Source organism: Marmota marmota, unplaced genomic scaffold (genome assembly GCF_001458135.2).
Source record: "Marmota marmota marmota unplaced genomic scaffold, marMar, whole genome shotgun sequence".
Lineage (NCBI taxonomy): Eukaryota > Metazoa > Chordata > Mammalia > Rodentia > Sciuridae > Marmota > Marmota marmota.
Window position 1 is genome coordinate 14578481 of NW_026000019.1, and position 7113 is coordinate 14585593.

Below are 7113 nucleotides of genomic sequence, written 5' to 3' on the forward strand. Positions count from 1 at the left end.
CTGACCCCTCTCCTTGATAAATGCGCACTGCACACATACACACACACACACACACACACACACACCCATTTGCATACAATCTCACGACTTAATGGAGTCCTTGAATCCCAATCTTGGTTTCTAGGTTAAGAACGCCTGTGCTGGTTACTCACTCATAAAACCCATAAGATATCGACACATGAACCAGAATGCCATATTACTAATTTATGAAGAAGAAATAATGTCAAGTGGACTAAAACCCTTCCGTTGGCTGACCAGCTCATTATCTTGCTATGCAAAAATGAGACAGATAGCCAAAGTGCGTATACAGTCACAGCACAGGGAATTCGAGAATGGTCTTAATGGCTCTTGTCGCCAAACTGGGATCGTCTGATGTGTCTGTTTCTGCTGGAGAAGTAACCCTGCCAATGACGCTGGGACAGCCAGTACAGGCTTCTCCTGGGGACAATGTCCGACACCTGCATTCTCTGCTTGCAGAAACAGCGAAGGCTGAGCTACAGATGCCACTCTTGCCAAAGAAAGGTGCCGTTCCTGCAGCTAGACCCCTCTTGAGGCATGATGATTTCCCCACGCTACACCTGGTCTCCTCCATTAGGAAGTGTCACTCATGTGTAGACTGCAGTTTAAGGTGGGGTTTTTTTGTGCATGTGTGTATATAGGTTGGTTTTATTTCCCTTTCAGAGGTGACCCTCAATCTCAAATTTCAGAGGTACTTTACTGCTGTGATTCAGGTGTGGAATGTCCCCCGATGTCCACGGGTTGAAGACTTGACCCCAGGGTGGTGCTGTCAGGAGGAGGTGGAAGCTTGAAGACATGGGGCCTTGGTGAGGGGGGGGGGCTCGTAGGTCATTGGGGGTGTGCCCTCAAAGGGGATTTAAGGGCCCCAGTTTGTTTTCCTTTGTTCTTCCTAGAAGTTGAAGTGAACAGTTTTGCAGCACATCACAGTCCCTCTGCACCGCCTTGCCACAGGCCCAGAGCTAGAGCTACGAGGCCAAACAGGCAAGGAATGGAAGCTCCCAAACGGTCAGCCCCAACCAACCATTCCTCCTTATAGGGCAATGACCTCAGGCGTCTTGTTATAGTGATGGAAAGCCGAGCAACACACTTACTGCCTCCCCCTCTTCCTACCTCCGGCCATCCCTCCCCCTCCCCTCCCGCCCTTCTCCCTCCCTTCCTGGGTATCTCCCTCCCTTCTTCTTTCTTTCACATGCCTTTTATTTTGAAATAGTTTAAGAAAGGAAGTTTTAAAAACAGTAATAGGATTTGCATATGCACTTTTCTCGGCTACCCCAGTGACAATACCTCCTGTGACTCTAGGGTGGCCCAAACCAGGAAACCGCCCAGGTCCCAGGTCCGTAACATTGACAACACAGTATAGACCTTATTCAGATTTCACTAGTTTTCACACGCTCTTTTCATGTGGGGTGTGTGTGTGTGTGTGTGACTCTTTGAGATTTTAGCACACATGTAGGTTGGGAAACCAATTCCACAATCAGAAAGCCATGAAGAGAGACCCTGTGTACTACTTAATAGTGATTTCCTTTATTACTGAGTTCTCAATGTCAGAAATCTTAGTTTAGCTATTTAGTTTGCTATTTCAGGCACCTGAAACTCTTATGCAAATGACTTTAGGGACCACAATCTTGTGACTTCATCTACTTCCCTCCCGGGGGGTGAACATGGTTAGTGTCACCAAGGCTTTGATGACAATTTTCAGACTTCGTCTTAGACTTCATTTCTGAACCTCTCTCTCTCTTTTGTCATTTGACAATTTTTTGAAAGTGTATATTCTTGCCATTGTGCAGAAACAACCTAGAAGGATTTTGAAACGGAATTTCTGACCGTAGTTTCTTTACGTATAGTTGCACAATAGGAAAGAGTCCTATGAAGGCAATCTGGGAGCCTGGCTGGGGGGGCTGTGCGGGCGCATAGTGTCACAGGTCCCTAGACTTGCCTTCCTCTCCCTGTGCTTATCTCTCTGGGTGCTGAGGCCTCCTACGCCCTCGGTCCTTCAGACTGCCTTTCACCCTAGCGACCTTCACGAGGACGCACTTCGGGCCCATGTACCCTTATGGAAAATACGGCCCCAGGTTTCGCTCTTCTGAAGTCTACTTTGGGGGGCTTGGTTTCCTGTGTGTCTTCTGAGCTACAGGCGCTGCTTCTTCAGAGCTTGCCTCGGCACCTTTACATGACCATCCCCTGGGAGAGCCGAAAACTAAACGATTACTGGAACCAGCCCACGAGCAAAGTGTTTCAAATAAATAAATAATGACATGTGTGCACTGAGTGTGACCATCATAAATGACTAGGGAAGGTTACCATAGAGAAGAGAGCAGAGTTCAACCCGGGAGAACATGGCTGGGACAGTCTCAAGGACCTAATTAATTCTTCAAGGAAAAACAACCCTGAAAGTTGATTTAAAAAGTAGAGAGTTCTTTTTCTTCACCTGGTGAGGAGCAAGTAATCCATAGATGGATTATACAAAATGACAAAGGCACTTTGGAAAACAGTTTATAGTTAAAAATAAATCAGACTTCCTGGCAATTCTGCTTCTAGGTATCTACCTAAGAGAAATGGAAACACATGATCCCATAAAGACTTGCATGAGAATCTTCTTAGCAGTATTTTTCATAATCACCCCAAACTGGAGACAACCTAAATGCCCAGCAACTGGTACATGGTTACATAAAGAAGGGGACAGTATAGCGGTGGAGACCAGGACAGGAGCCAGCAAGAAGGGATACAGTGATCATGCCCACCCAGGGTCCAAAACAGGACAGCAGGACTGGGAACCTAGGTAGTGTGAGTCTGTAGTGTGAATTCACATCTATCCCGTGTTGGCTCCAGGTTTTTGAGCAAACGCTTCTCTGCACCAGTCATCTGTTGCTGAGGATGCCACTGTGCAGGTGTCTATGGCCGTAATGACATCACACCTCAACAGTGGTGTCCCACAGCCATAGTTCCAGGCTGAGTGCACTTGTACTGCTGTTGCTGAGGGTCACTGCTTCAGCCGCAGGGTTACTGGGGTCCTGCTCAGCTGGGGTGCAAGCCTGCTGGGCCTCTCTCAGCACCGGGTTCTTTATGTTCATCTCTTTATTTTATTAGTCTGGGCTTCCCAATGGCCCTGGGAAGTCCTTTTCTAGGGTGCTTTATGACAGGTTTCGAGCTCTGCGTAAGTGGCCCTCAAAGGGCCTGTTCTGCCCCGTGCTTTCCCAGTGAGCTGGATATTTTACCAAGCTGCAGTGTGCAAGGCTCATCTGGCCTCCACAGAAGTCACGCTTCCCTGATCCCCTCGGAAGTGGGAGTCCATATGGGCCGGAGCAACGTGAATACCCTGGGGGACCTTCAGCATAACCGTCTGCCACACTTTTGAAGCCTCAGTTTCTTCATCTGTAGAACAAGGGTGACACTGGTAGTTTATCAGATTTCCTCTGAGAATAAATGTGACATATGGAAAGCACCTGTCACGACGTCTGGCAATTAGTCATCAGGGTCGACCCACCCCTGCCCTAACACTGGTGTTCTTATAACTGTAGTACTTCCCCCTCAGCATTTATCGGAGGAAGATGTGAGTGAAGAACCAAAGAGTCTGAACTAATTGAACAGGTTGGGAAAACGGTGGGTAGATAAATTAAAAGTCTGGTAGGCTAAAGGGGTCGTAGAGAAGTGCATTCTGGGTGAGGGAAGAGTGTGGGCAAGGGCCCTGAGGCTGGGGAGTAGCAGGCAGCTGCTTCAGTCATGAACTCAGATAGTTATAAATGGTCAGCATGGCAACCCTAGAGATATTCCCAGGGTGGTATGAGCAGGCCAACGTTTCACATTTGCAGGACCCAGGGCAAAGTACAAAGGAGGCATGTAGACCATATATCTGAGTGTTTAAGAATTATAAATCAAGCCTACCAACCATAAACGAATGTGTACAATTCTCCTACCTTATCAGACAGACCCCTGCCTCTCCCGCTCGGGCTCCATAACTCTGAACCCACCCTGTACTTTGAGGCCCAGGGCAGGCGTGGGCTGTGAAGACTGCGGCCTGTTTCTCCCCAGCAGTAACGGTCAGTGTCGGGCCACACCTTGGTGCTCTAGGGTTGTGTTCACAGCCATGGAGTCCCTTTCAGCGTGGACCTAGAGGACACTTGGGGGTCTTGGGTGCCCAGAGCATGGTCCAGTGGGAGTGAACGGGCTCTGGGCGGGCACATCCCTTTGGCCCCTTGCTGTCTGCCCTGGAAGGAGGACTGGTCAAAAGCAGGGTCAGGGGGGAGCTCCTAAAAACACAGGGCCCCAGCCAGTGTCCTTTGCACCCAGTACTGGTTATGGGAACCCCGAGAAAACAAGGCCAGGACTGGGTGGTCAGGGAAGGCTTCCTGGATGGAGGAGGACTGCCCGAGCCCAGCGAACCCCTCAGGGGCAGCTTCCCCTGCAGGCTGAAGCACACAGCATGATAAATCTAACGTTCTCTGAAATAAAACATGAAGTGTAACAACGGGGTGACAGGTGCTGGGATAAGAGGACATTTCCCTTTTAATGCCTTTATTTGGCAAGATCCTGATGCTTCACTCGGCTGCATTCTCCCCAGGAAGTCCCACTGGGTCCACGCAGCGTTCAGTGGACAGCAGTTGAAAGTCAGCGGTGCCCGTGAGAAAGGCTCCAACTCGAGGACCTTGCTGCAGAGACTCCTCATCAGCACACGCAGGTGCACGCAGCTGGATTGAAGTGCATTCCTTGTGTGGCATGTTTGTCTGCTAAGGGTGGGGCAGGGGACAGCAAGTGGACAGAGCGCAGATTGGAATGCAGCAACGTGAGCTCCCACCATCCTTCCCTCCTAAGAGATGCTGATCACGGACAGCAGACAGCCAGGCAGCCACTTGCCAGTCCCCCAGCCCCCAAGGTCGAGACCCTCGTCCTTCATGTTTAAGGACTAGAAAACCTGACACATGGAAGTATTTAAACTATGGAAATGACATTTGTCCTGTGTTTCTGGAAGCCCAAGGGTGGGGGGGGAAGTATAAGCTGTTGTGGGAAGATTAAATAAGTGCACGAGAACCGCCAAGAAACCCTGTATGTTTAAATATATCCCCCTCTGTCATTTGGCCCCCGAGGAAAGAGCAATGTCAGGAATGAACTACTAATTACCAGCCACATCCTGGAAGAGAGACTGGGAGCGTCCACGTTGGAAGGGACATTGGAAGGGATGAGGGGACTTAGAGTTCTCAGCAGCTAAGTCTAAGAACCCTGGCAGCAGGAGGCAGCCCCAGGGAATTCCCTCTGAATTCTTCTTGCCCCATCCAAATCCCCCAAGAAAAGGACAGCATGAGAGACAGATGAAGCCAAGTATCCGGAGTGGAGGGGAAGGACAGTGGACAACAGAGGTGGCCAATGGGGCTGGGGAGTGGGGGAGGGGTAGGTAAACCCTACGTAGATATGCCCTTTAAGAAGCTGTGCCGTCAGTCTACGGAGTGCTCCCTACATGTCCAGCATGCTAAAACCCACAAGCCTGGCTCTAGGAGAACACACGGCCCTCTGAGGGAAGTGCTGCTATTATTCCACCTTATAGATGAAAACCGGGAGGCTGACTGGGGAAGACGATGGGTTTATTTCTGGACATAGAGAATTGCAGGTGGCATAAATTCTAAAAGGGGATTCCCCAAGACAGTCGAAACCCACGGAAACTGCTGGGTGTGCAGTGTATACCTGTAATTCCAGCATCTTGGTAGGTTAAGAGGGGGGGATCACTTGGGCCAAGGAGTTCAAGGTCAGCCTGGACAACACAGTGAGACCCTATCTCAAGAATAAATAAAACACTGAACCTGGAGAATGGTAGGGAAGAGGGTACCGCTGGGGAAGAAGGATGCAGGGCATATAGATTTCCATACAGAGCCTCACGCATCTTTTGAGTTTTGATCATATTGAGGTAGGTAGAAGAATTAAGAACAGGCAGAAAGGAGAGAAACAGGGAAGGAGAGGGACTGTAACTTTAAAACTCCATGAACACCTTCTCCTTTAATCTCCAGGAAATCCTCTTTTCCTCCAGGTCTGAATTCTTCAAAGGTCCAGTAAACCTTAGAGTACTGTCAGTCCAATTAATTGGTGCCCATATACCTTGTTAGCTTACAGGATGTATTTTCGAATAATTAAAAGAAGCCCAGAGAGAGATTGCTAGAGACCTCTGATACGGTCCAGTCCAAGCGCTGTTAACTAGATAACGTCAACATGAAGACTCTGAGAAGAACCAGACCACCTAGACCAGCTCTGGGATCCACCTTCAAAAGAACTGAGCTCATTAGGTGGATGCCACCCGGGTAGGTCTCCAGCCCACTGTTTACAAAGTCCGCTTTAGAAGAGAGCCTGAGACCCCTGCGTGTGTCTCGCTCTTGAGCGCCCACACCCCTCTCCCTCGAGAGCAGGTCCTGCGTTGTGGCTTGTTCTCCTAAAGAAATCCCTTGCTTTCCTGAATAATCCTTTGCTTGTGCCTCATTTGACGTGTCATCCTGAAATTCCTTTGTGCAGCTTAAGTCAAGAACTTGCCAGGGCTGAGTTGAGGTCCCCCTTTCCCTTCTGGGGACCTCCTTGGACCCCAACTGGTGAGAACAAGTGTATTACCTTTCAAGAAGTAAAAGTTGTTTTTTTTTTTAACATCAGTAATTGAAGTGAGGACAGGTCAGGACTGAACATGTAAGTTTTGGGAGTCAGGTGGGATTGAGGACAAGGGAGAAGACGTGAGTGGGAGACTTGTAAGGGGTGCGGGGGTAATCCCAGCAACCGCGATAGGAGAGATCTTTGTTTTTTAACCAGTCGGGAGCAAGCTTGATACTTTCTGGGGCCACAGGTTAGGATCTTAACAGACAATATGCCTGTGATCCCAGCAACTCAGGAGGCTGAAACAGGAAGAACGCAAGTTCAAGGCCAGCCTGGGCAATTTAACAAGACCCTGCCTCGAAGAAAATGAGAATTAACTCTGGGCTTATAAAATTATTTAGCAGACACTAGGAGAGATTCTCCCTAGCTATCTAGGAAACAGCCTGTGGAGAGGATGGGGTCTCTGGCAAGTGATAGAAACACGCAGGAATGGTCCATGGCCCCATCCCTCCTGCAAGCCACTGGCTCAGCATTGCA

At 49.2% G+C, this 7113-nt stretch overlaps 1 long non-coding RNA gene across 1 annotated transcript; it reads left to right on the forward strand.

The window, feature by feature from the left end:
• Positions 1-1215: 1215 nt before the first annotated feature.
• On the forward strand, positions 1216-4313 carry LOC125618650. Its single transcript, XR_007349989.1, has 2 exons — positions 1216-3618; positions 3941-4313. It is a non-coding gene; the product is annotated as an uncharacterized LOC125618650 (long non-coding RNA).
• Positions 4314-7113: the final 2800 nt, after the last annotated feature.